This window comes from Prionailurus bengalensis, chromosome D2 (assembly GCF_016509475.1).
Source record: "Prionailurus bengalensis isolate Pbe53 chromosome D2, Fcat_Pben_1.1_paternal_pri, whole genome shotgun sequence".
In the NCBI taxonomy this organism is placed as follows: Eukaryota; Metazoa; Chordata; class Mammalia; order Carnivora; family Felidae; genus Prionailurus; species Prionailurus bengalensis.
The window spans coordinates 41,650,504-41,662,757 of NC_057351.1; positions in this window are offsets into that span (position 1 = coordinate 41,650,504).

Sequence of the window (12,254 nt, forward strand, 5' to 3'; positions counted from 1 at the left end):
ATCCATCAGCAGTGCCAAGAGGAATTTCAAGTTCTGTTCTTTTCCACCGGCCCTCTCCTTTGGCCCCTTGCCTTTCTAGATTAAAAACCATACCAAGATTCTTTGAGAATCTCCTCTATTTAGTTCTTGGTAAGTTGAAGGTGTAAATTAGCCCTTGGTTAAAGTAATCCCTCCATTAGATCTCTGCTGCTGGGAAAATATTTGAAGTCTTGGCATGTACAATATATCCAATGATGGGATAATTTTTTTCCTTTAACGGTAAGTGGAGTTTAATGGGGGTAGGGTAGGGAGGCACGTGGTTAGATGGTTTCTTTATATTGCCATCTGTAATACAGATTTTAATTGGAAAGTTTCCTCCTGTTTGTGCCATGTAAGCCCAGTAATTTTCAAAGAAATAATCTCAGATGAGAACACAAAATTAAACACTCACAACTTACATTTTGCTAAAGGAAACAAGAAAGAAAGAAAGAAAGAAAGAAAGAAAGAAAGAAAGAGAAAGAAAGAAAAGGAGGAAAGAAAGAAAGAAAAGGAGGAAAGAAAGAAGAGAAAGAAAGAGAAAGAAAAGGAGAGAAAGAGGGAGAGAGAGGGGAGGGGAAGGAAGGAAGGAAGGAAGGAAGGAAGGAAGGAAGGAAGGAAGGAAGGAAGGAAGGAAGGAAGGAAGGAAATGACCCTTTAAAGCCTTTTTCTAATTTCTAATAATAATATAAAATATGGGGGCCCCTTTTTGGTAATCAGTTTGTGGGCAGATGGTTTGAATATGTGATGGACTGGGAGACATAAATAGAAAATATATTTTCTTGTGATTCATCAATTCCCTGCGCTATTTTAAAAACTCACATTTTTTATTTTGTGTTCTCTTAATTTCTTGGTGTGACAAATAACTCATTCATGGTCTTTTACACTGATTTTAATAAATCATGAATAAAATGTTTGCAGTATGAACATTTCATCTTCCATAGTCTCAATATTCAGATGTTTGTTCTTACTTAGACACAGCCTTTATTTTCTATTTAGTAGATCTAGGTGACGCAAATGAGTATTTGCTTATGAATACGAAACATCCACTAACACTTATTAACAAACAAAAGTATTCTGCCCACCAGATGAACATCTGAAAACTGAGCAGGCACATCCTTCTGGTTTTCAGGTAAAATTTAAAGATTATTGTATTCATGATTATAAAAATTTGAATTCTACTTCTTAAGCATTTGTTCTAAGCCAGCACCACTCTAGATGCATTGGATGTATTTTATGCTATCTTTAACTTATCTTGTTAGATAATGTTTATCTTCTCCATTTTCGTGGAAAATAATTGAGATTTAGAGAGCTTATATGACTATTCCAAGGTCACTTAATGGAAAATGGCAGAACTAGGATTTCAGTTAAGGTCAATGATATTCCAAGTCCGAAACTCTTAATTACTAGAATACATGATATTACTCAGGGAAAATATGCTTAAATTTACCACAAAGAGATTCCCTTCAAGATTTCCAGGTGTTAACTCCCCTATAAACACCAAAAAACCTATAGCTTCTTCATATTACAACCATCATGAGATGTCAATAATGCCCAAACCTGGCCATTTCAGATGTTTATCTCAAATATGAGTTGCATTTTATTTTATTTACATTCATTTCAATCTCTTTTTATTTCATTTACCAAAAAAACTTTCAGAATTTCATATTATATGATGCCCTATAAATGCCATTTGACTTTAAAATTCCTAATTACCCTTCACATGGTATTCATCTGTGAGCATGGACTCTTGCATATAAGGAATGTCAGACAGAGGTTGGATCTCCCTCAACCTAAGATATTATTTTTGATTTTTAATTTAATATTTGTTACAGGATACTAGGTCGATAAAATGTCAGTGTCAGTAAGCACATTTGAGCACAAACACACTCACAAAGCAGGCAGGTCCATCAGGACTTTTGTCACTGCAATTTGGAAATGTCATTTTGCTCAGTGTTCTCAGGGAAGGAGTAGTGGGGATAGGAAAGCTCATTCTTTGCGTGGATGCGGACACTTAGAGCATCTCTCATCTAACAATAAGATCAAAATATGAACATGAGGGGAGTGGTCTTGACCTTAACAGACATTTACTACAACTGTTAGAGCTGGATAAAATCTAAAAAAGAAATTAGTAGACACCGGCCACTTTTGAGTCCTCCATGGGAAATTACATAGAATTACTAGCTCTAAGAGCATGAGCTTCCTTGGGAACCTGGAAGAAAAGTCTGTGTAGTGTTCAGGGAGGCAGAGAAGCAGTGCTTTTGGCCAATCTCTTTTGTTGTGCTCCAATTGTTAATTTCTTAAGGCCTATTAAAGTTTCTTATGAAATACTCTAAGGGATGAAAATCTAATCAATAAGTGTGCGATAATACATCTTTCTTTGCTTTTTCCTTTTTTTTTTTTTTTGGTCAGGTTTATTATGTTATAATTTACATAATAAAATTCACCTTTATATTCAATTTTAATTTGGAAAATTTGACAAATAAACTTGATCTTAGCCAAAAGGCCGAGAAGCGATACAAATTTGACAAATATATACAGTCATGTATATACCACCACCACAGTAAAAATATAGAATATTCATCACTCCCCAAAATTCCCTCCTCCCTTTTTCAGTCAGTCCCCTTTCCCAACCTCTTGTTCATAGTATCCACTGTTCTAATGTCTGTTCCAATGGTTTGGTCTTTCTTGGAATGCTGTCTAAATGGAATGGTATAATATGTATTGTTTGTATAAGAATTTTAAGATTAGCTCATGTTTATTCATGCACTAGTAGATCACTGTGTAGTATGACTGAACAGTATTTTCTTATATTGATGTAACACCATTTGTTTGTCCTTTCAATAGTTGCTGGACATTTTCAGTTGTTTCCAATTTGGGGCTATTATAAACATTCCAGGACAAGTTTTGTGTGGTCATATATTTTCGTATTTCTAGGAGTTAGATTTCTGGGTAATGTGCTTATCTTCATAAGAAACTGCCAAACTGCCTTCCAAAGTTGGTGTGCCATTTTGCATTTTTGCAGGGGTGTATAAGAATTCCAGTTGCTCTACATTCTTTTCAACACTTGGTATTGTCAGAATTTTTTTTCAATTTTAGCCATTCTATAAGGCATGTGTTCATCAACTTGTGGCTTTAATTTGCATAAGGTGACCTGACACCTAAATGCAATGTGGTATGTTGTATTGGATTCTGGAAAAACAGCACAGGAAAAATACATTATTTAAAGATCTTATGAAATCTGAATAAAGTCTGTCATTGAGTAATAGTTTTGTACCAATGTTAATTCTTAGCTTTGATAAATGTTATGAAATATAGTGATATGATTATGTAAATTAGATGAGTTATAATTAGGGAATTAGTTTTTTTTTTTTTTTTTTTTTTTTAATTTTTTTTTTCAACGTTTATTTATTTTTGGGACAGAGAGAGACAGAGCATGAACGGGGGAGGGGCAGAGAGAGAGGGAGACACAGAATGGGAAACAGGCTCCAGGCTCTGAGCCATCAGCCCAGAGCCTGATGCGGGGCTCGAACTCCCGGACCGCGAGATCGTGACCTGGCTGAAGTCGGACGCTTAACCGACTGCGCCACCCAGGCGCCCCAGGGAATTAGTTATTATACGGAAATTTCTACACTATATTACAATAGTACCATGTGTGTAAAAGGTGCAGTTAATAAAGGTGTCATATGACATTTATTAAATTCCCCAATAGAAAAATCACAGACCCTTTGGGATCTGCAGCAAGTTCCTGTTCTGCAGAGAACTATACACAATTTGAGAAACAGCTGCTGCTCTGCTACTGCACCCTGGTAAAATGTCTGACCATGGACGTCATTTGACCACATGGCCATAGCTGCATGCTGTCAAATTCATGAAGTCCTAAGCTGAATGAGCTCAATAGTAATTCATTGCAATATGAAAGTGGTATATCCAGGTACAACATAAGTAAAGTGGCATAGCTACCAGAGCAGATAGGCCAGATCCCAGTATCACTTGCTGATGTTGTACTTCTTCCCTAGCTCCTTCCCTAGCATCTGCAACGATATGAGGGAATTCCTTTTGATCATCTGTTAGAAGTAGAAAAAGACCAAACCTCAGACATCTGGCTGACCACTTCGTGTGGAAAGAAAAGCAGTCCACGGTAAGAATGCAAATGGACTAACGGGCAATGGCAATGACTAGCTGGATTTCTGTAGGCCAAGAAGAAATTTGGAAGATAATTGTTGGAAGACTTTATGCTGTATACTGATGCCCACTAGAAAACAAACTCAATAGAGTAAGTACTGAACCACCAAGCAGTCAGGGCATCAGTCAGTCCTTGCCATCCACCACCTCACTCCTAATACCATGACTTCGTGAGTAGAGTATTACATTAGAAATGCAAGACACATATGGTCCCAATAGCATGCATTGCAACTCACTAAGACTGAATTAACTACTGCTTCTGCTAAACATCGAACTTGCCACAACATAAACCCACATTAGACCTTAATAAAATATCTGCCAAGAAGGCTTTTTGGTGGCAGGTTTATTACATTGGATCCCTGCTACCTTGAAGACAGCCATTCATTCTGACTAGAATCAGTATATATTTTGGGTATGGATTATTCTTTCTTGCCTTTAGGGCCTTGGCTAATACACTATCCAAAGGATCGTGTCAGAATATCTGACACACCAACACAGAATCCTCCATAATAACACAATAGACCAAGCGATCAACTTCACACCCAAAGAGATAGGTCAGTGGACACATGACCATCGATGTCATATTACATATGAAACTACCCCGAGGCTGATGTCCTGACAGAGCTGCAGTACCAGCTTGGAGATGTGAGCACATGAGGTCTTCAGTAAGTAGAATTAATAAGTATAGGAACTAAGGGGATACAAACAGGAGTAGCTAGCTTTAATTACTATAATTTGCGATGACTCACGTAGGTTATTTGTGCTTCTATTTTCTATTACCTTAGACTTTGAGAATCTAGAGCACTTAGTTCCCAGAGGAGTAATACTTCCACCAGAGGACACAGATAAAGTCCCATTCGAATCTATTTTCAGACTTTCAGCCACTCTCTTCTGGTCCTTTGTGCCATGAGAACAGAGGCAAAGAAAAGAGTCAACAGTCTGCCAGGGTAATTTACCATGACTATCAGTAGGTGATAAATTTATTCATCCATCAGTAGGGATAAATTTATTTATCCCCAAGGGCAGGGATAAATAAATTTAGTGTCTAGGTGATCCATTTGGGAATCATTTAGTATTCCATTACCTAATTCTGATGGTAAATGGAAGTATAGCAGCCATGCATGGAAAGAGTTCTCTGTTATGGAAATATGCCTCTTCCCATCAGTCATGCCTCCTAGACCATCAGGCATAAGGGGAATTTACAAGGGATTATAAAAGAGAAAGGGAAGAAGATGAGATGTACAGTTTGTGGCTTCGAAGTCTACTTAACCTTTATTTTCTAAGTTACTCAAGGGAAAAAGACCACCCAGAATTCTGAAGACATTTCTCTCCCGTGGTATGAATTTACCAGAGAAAGCACATGACTCTGGGTGACAAATGCTGTAAACCATAGTGTATGTCATGCCGCACTGCTCAAGTCTCCCCTTTCATGACTGGAATACTCATTTCCCTGGCTTCTGGGATTGTTGCTTGCTAATGGCTCATAGCTGAGTACTTCTCTGGACATTACTTTCTGCTAAAGAAAACCACCTTGCCCAAAGGATACACCCAGTATTGTGCTGGTAAACTGGTGCTCCAAAAGCAAAGCCTTGAAATAAATATTCACATGATGGCCAATTTTAAGGTATCAACAGTTCAATAACCAGCTTGCAAAATTCTTGGATATTTAGCAATTTGCTCTCTGGAGGCAGTACAAACAGATCCCATCACTCTTATGGCTTACAGGCTGACATACCCTTCTTTGGAGGCAGCTTGCCTCTGATGACTAGTCAATGAAAGGTTATTAGGACAAATAGGAAGAACCAATCCAACTCCAGAATGCCTCTCCTACCCTGCTTTGCAGTTTAACCTCCCTTTAACCTCCCTATCCTGATTTGCAGTTTCCCTTCCCCTTCGGGTAAGTTCCTGGAAAACCTCTAATAAACTTCTTGATGTCTTCAACACAAAATCTGTTTTCAGGGACTAAACCTGGGTCATGTAGAAACACTGTAAAGGTATTCATTCTTTTCTCTTGTTAAACATCTTTTTCTTAATAATGAAATTTATATTTTAGGAAGCAAAAGTGGATGATCATAATATATTTTCCACAAGCTTAAAGTACCAGTGGAAAGTAGAAGAGAATGGATTAGAAAAGCAATAGGCATAAAGGAGAATAAAAAGTAACTCCAACATCCATGTTAGAGGTGCGAAGGAGCCATCCTCACACGGTGGACACACTTGCCATTTCAGATTCAGAATGTTACCCTGACAAGGTGATATTTCTCTTTCTATGAAAGCTGGTATGAGAAAGATTTAAACATTTTTTTGAGCCCACTTTTTTGAAAATGTAAGCATCCCTGTCTAAAATGGAATTTGTGATGTGGCTGTAATGTTTACTTCACAACAACATAAGTGACAGTTTTATAGAAATCTCATTCCAAAATTCTAAGGGAGTCAAACAAGAATAATTTCCCTGCATTCTCCACTCAGCAACAGGAACCTAATTTTGCCAGCACGCTATGAAACGTGAGATCGTTTAGTCTTTTTGAAGCATTTGACTGGCAGATAAGGATGAAAATTGTCAGATGCCTGGTGGTCAATCTCAGATTTTAGCTATACAGTATTTCTAAATGTGACATTAAATAATTTCTGAGGAAAATACATTTTCTACCCATCTGCTTTGAATAGATATCTTCTAACTTCTCATTACTTAAAAAAATTCCCATGATGTTATACTTAGAAAAAAAATATACCACTGAATAGAAATTTTTCAACAGTCAGACAGAATAATAATGTACATGAATAATACTAAAAGTAAAACCTAAATCATTCTGTAGCTAAGTCTTTCATATGCCCCTTCATTAGTAATATTTCTTGCATATAATTTTAATAGATGCATATTTTGATAAGAATCTTCTATTGTCCTTGGAAAATGGGCTTTGTAACATACCGCTTTAAAGGGAAAAGTAAATATGTAAAAAGAGCAGAGTCAACCTAATTCAAATTTAATTCTGAAAATTTTATACTCTTCACAATGCTTCTCTGAACATCTGAGATCCTGTCCTGCTAATGAAAATGAAAACCAAAAACTATGGTAAGTAGGGTATAAGGAAGGGAAATACTAATTGAGACTCTATAATGTTTCAGACACTATATTAAATACATTGCAAATGTTATTCATTAATCTTCACTCACATCACCGTAAGCTGTTCCATCTCCATTTGATGGACTGGGAAAATAAATGCCAGTAATTTGCCAAAATCATGTAGTTCTATCTTCTCCTCCCTGTTCCTGATAAACACCAGGAGGCTTCAGGTATCACTTTTCTGAAAACATAACTTCTCTACCCACCTTTACTTTCTAGGAGTGCTCCCCAGAGCAATGGCTTTGAATACCACTGTAGTAGATATCTATTGCTGTGTAACAAATTATCCCAAATTTACCAGCTTAAAATGAGAACTATCTACTACCTTTCTGAGAATGAGGAATTCATCAGTGGCTTAGGGGGATGGTTTTGATTCAAGGTCTGTCATGAAGTTGTAGTCCAGCTGCCAACTATGCTAGAGTTTATCTGAAGTCTTGACTAACGTTAGCAGATCTGCTTCCAAGATGGCTGTCTCATGTGATTCTTGGAAATAGGCCTCAGTTGCTTCCTGGATGGTAGAAGAAGCCTCAGTTCCTCTTGACTAGGACCACTACACAATGCTGCCTGAGTGTTGTCACAACATGACACCTGCATTTCCCCAGATCAAGGACCCTAAGAGAACTAAGCAGAAGCCACAATGTCATATAACATAGTCTTGGAAGTGACATACCAAGACTTTTGCCATTTTGTATTGTTCAAGCAGACTAATCTCAATATAATGTGTGAGAGGTCTAAACAAGGCTGTGAATACCAGGAGACAGGAATTTGGCTCAGGTGGTCTTTGAATTTAATTCTTTAAGTACATCTCCTCAGGTACAATTTCTTTCTAAATCTGAAGACTTGTGAAACTAAAGAGATAAAGAGATCCTGTCACACATTAGACAAAAGATACACCTAAACACCACTTTGAGGTGAGATAAGCTCTTTACATTGGGCTTATCCTGAGCCATCTGAGGAACAAGTGGTATCTCTAATACTTGGGCTGGAAATCTCCTTCTCTACATCACCCAATTCATTAGATACATCTCCCACTTTCTTCCGTATCGTAGGGAATGGTGTTGCAAAATATTCTGCCACTATACAAAAGGATCTCCTTTATTCTCGTTTCCCAGATTTTCCTCACTTTTGTCAATCACAGCCTCCTCAAGGGCAATGATGTTTCTATAAAATTTCCTTAAGGCTCTTTAGGCTTTTACAGACACCCTCATCAGCCCTCCTCGCTTCTATTCACGGACTTACTCCACAACCACTGCCACATTTTTAAGTAAAATCTCCATTAGTTATGAAGTGCTACATAAAAAAACTGTCCCAGAATGTTGCAGCTTGAAAACAACATTTATTATATTACACATTTTCTGATGGTTAGGAATCCAGGAGCCTCTCAGCTGCTTGGTTTTAGCCAGGCTCTCTCAAGTGGTTGTAGTCAAGTTCTGGACTACAGCTGACCTATCTGAGTGTTTGAAGGATGTGCTCTGAAGAGGCTCACTTATATGGCAAAAGGCTCTGTACCTCACCACATACATTCTTCCATAGGACCATCAGGTGTCCTCATAACATGGCAGCTGGATTCCCGGAAAGAAAGTGGCCAGAGAGAGCAGAGAACCAATATGATTTTTATAATTGTGATGGTTAACTTTATGGATCAACTAGGCTGGGCTACAGGGCCCAGATATTTGATCAAATGTTATGCAAGATTTTTTGTGTTTGAGGGTGTTTTTGGATGAGATTAACATTTAAATCAGTACATTCTGAGTAAATCAGACTGCTGTCTAAAATGTTGGTGGTCTCAACCAATCAGCTGAAGGGCTGAATATAAGAAAAATACTAACCTCACTAAACAAGAAGGAATTAATGCCAGCAGACAGCGTCGGACTTCAATGGTAACATTAGCTCTTCTCTGGGTCTCCAGCCTACTGGGGCTCACTCTTCAGATTTTAGACTTGCCAGTTTCTATAACTGCATGAGCCAATTCCTTAAATGAATTTCTCTCTCTCACCTATTTCTCTAAAGAACTCTGACTAATACAACAACCTAATCTCAGAAGTGACATGCCATCCTTCTGTATATTCTACTAGTCACTCAGATCAACCTTGATAAAATGAAGAAGGGAACCAAACAAGGCCAGGAACTATTTGGGGTTGTTTTGGAGGTTGGCTACCACAACTATCTGCAATTTAATGATACCCAAATTTATATTTTCAATGACAACGTCTCCTTTGAATTATGGATTTATAAATCCAACTGCATGGCTGACATCTATACTTAGGTGTAAAGTCACAAAATTTCATAGAACTCTTGACTCACTGCCCATCACCATCACTTAATCTGTTCATCTGTCAGTGTTCTCAGTTACAGTTAATAGCATTAGTGATCATTGTTCCTCAGGTGAAACCTTGAGTTCAATCTTGGTTTTGTCTGCCTCACACTCCACATCTGATCATGAGTGTGTCAACTACTTTCAAAAACACCCTGGTATCAATGATTTTCCACTTTTCACAGCCTTTATAACTATTGCTGTCATCCAAAACACTATTATTACATGGAAATGGAATCATAGAAAAATAAATACTTTCTCTTCTTTCTTCTACCATTAAGGACCTAAATTTGCCAGATATTGAAATACAATATCTTTAAGATATAAAAAAATTTTGTCTATGGTTGCATACATACAATGCATATTGCCTATGGTTTGTGGTGAGGGGGTGGGGGGAAAACCCTGATTTGTATTGCTTGGTAAGAGTTTCTGAAAATGGCCCCAGCATGTTCTGATGGGGCATCAGAAATTTTTTTACAGACTTTTTCCTTTTGCTTTCAGTCCCACTTGAACTCTTTGTCAACTACTACTTGGCATTTTGAATGGGAAGGTGTCACCATTCATCAAATTAACATGCACATACAAATGCATTTTAATGTGCAATGTACACTAAAAGGCCTCCCTCAGATATTATATGAGCCAGCTTTACAATGTAATTTTAGCATTAAGATATTTTATCACAATAGAATTACCAACTCTAATTTGTTTATTTCTTTTCCCCTATCAATGAGTCTTCTCCCAGACCAGCAAGTACTTTTTTCCTTTATTAATGGCACAATGGGAAAATAATTACTAAGATGAGTATGGTTTGGGCCTCTGAGTTTTCAATAAATAGAGTAAATGGAGTAGAAAATGTGTCTTATGTACCCATATCAAACTCTGTATGAGGCATGGATAAAGATACTCCTGGGGGTCTTTATGTAATTGCAGGCTGATAAGGACCTCTTCTAGGAAGTGAATGTTCATACTTTGTGATCAGACTAAACTGATCAAGGAGGTGAAAAAAATCAACATTACAAAAAATGCTGCCTTCTTTCAGTTCCTGTTACACATTTCCTTTCCTGGATAACTTAGATTATTAGTTGTCTATAGATATGTAAAAATTACTCCCAATCTTAGCATCTTAATACAATATTGATTATCTCACAGATTCTATGGGTTAGGGTCTGAGAGCAGCTTAGATGGACAGCTCTGGCTCAGGATTGCTCAGTGGTCATAGTTCAGCTTCTGGCCAGCCCTACAGTCATGTGGAGCCAGAGGACCTGCTACGAAGCTCACTCATGTTGTTGCAGGTAGGCCTCAGTTCTTCACCATCTGTTGGCTGAATATCTAAGTTCCTTGTCTTGCAGGTCACTCCACTGGGCTATTCACAACATGGCAGCTTGCCTCCCTGAGAGCCAGTGATTGGAGAGAGAGCCCAAAACATGAGCCACAAAATTATAAATTCATCTCTTAGGTGATAGACCATGATCAGTGCTCTGGGTTCCATCTGTAGAAGTGATTCACTAAGTCCAAACCACACTCCAGTTGAGCACAGTAAAGCTCCACTTCTTGAAGGGAGAAGCACCAAATAATTGCTGATTTGCTTAAAGCCATCACAGCCAGATAATTAATCACTCATTTCAGGTCATCCCTGGCCCAGATCTGTTTTTAGTACTGATGCACTTGCCAAGCCCTCCTCCCAGAGACTGGCACCCATGCTGGAAGCAGACAACCTTCTTCTTCTGGCTGTACTGTCCCTATAAAACTTGCATAATCTCATGCATTGTCTTATTCTGAAGGAACAGAAAACCTGTAGAAAGGAAATGAAACTTCAGACTTTGTCTTGGACTCATTTTCTAGTGGTTTTGAGAGCAAATTCTAGAGCCAGACTCTTTCATTCCCATACTAACACTGCCACTCAATTGCCATGCAACATTGAAAAATGATTTAAACTATATGCCCTTAAAGTTTTCATCTGTAAAATGCAGAGTACCAATGCCTACCCAGTAGGTCCACTCAGATGATTAAATGAGGCATTATATTTAAAGTGCTTAGAATATTGCTGGGCATATATTTATTATAAGTATTATTTTCATTAATATCATTATTTTTATTACCATTATTTTAATTGAAATCATATCCATCCCCTAGTCCCATTCATAGTCTATAAAAAGGGCATGCATTCCATAAACATAAGAACTTGGTAATGAGCCAGACTTTGTTTTAGGCATTGGAGATTCAGTAGTGAAAAAAATAAGACAAAATTCCTGCTTTGTGGGAGCTTCTATTTTTGTGACTTTTGCTCACATCACTCATGATCTTCTCCATAGCTTTTCTAAAGGCTTATTTATTTTTGAGAAAGCAAGTACACGCAGGGGAGGGGCAGAGAGAGAGGGGGGAACAGAGGGTCTGAAGCAGGCTCCTCTCTGGCAGCAGTAAGCCCAACGTGGGTTCTGAACCCACAAGCCGGAAGATCATGACCTGAGAAAGTAGATGCTCAACTGACCGAGCCACCCAGACACTCCTACTCCATAGCTTTACTAAGATGAAATGGGGACAACGGCAATTAGAGGGTATGTAGAGCAAAGCTGAAGATGGAGAGAAGATGCTGGTTGAAGGCGTATACCTTAATTA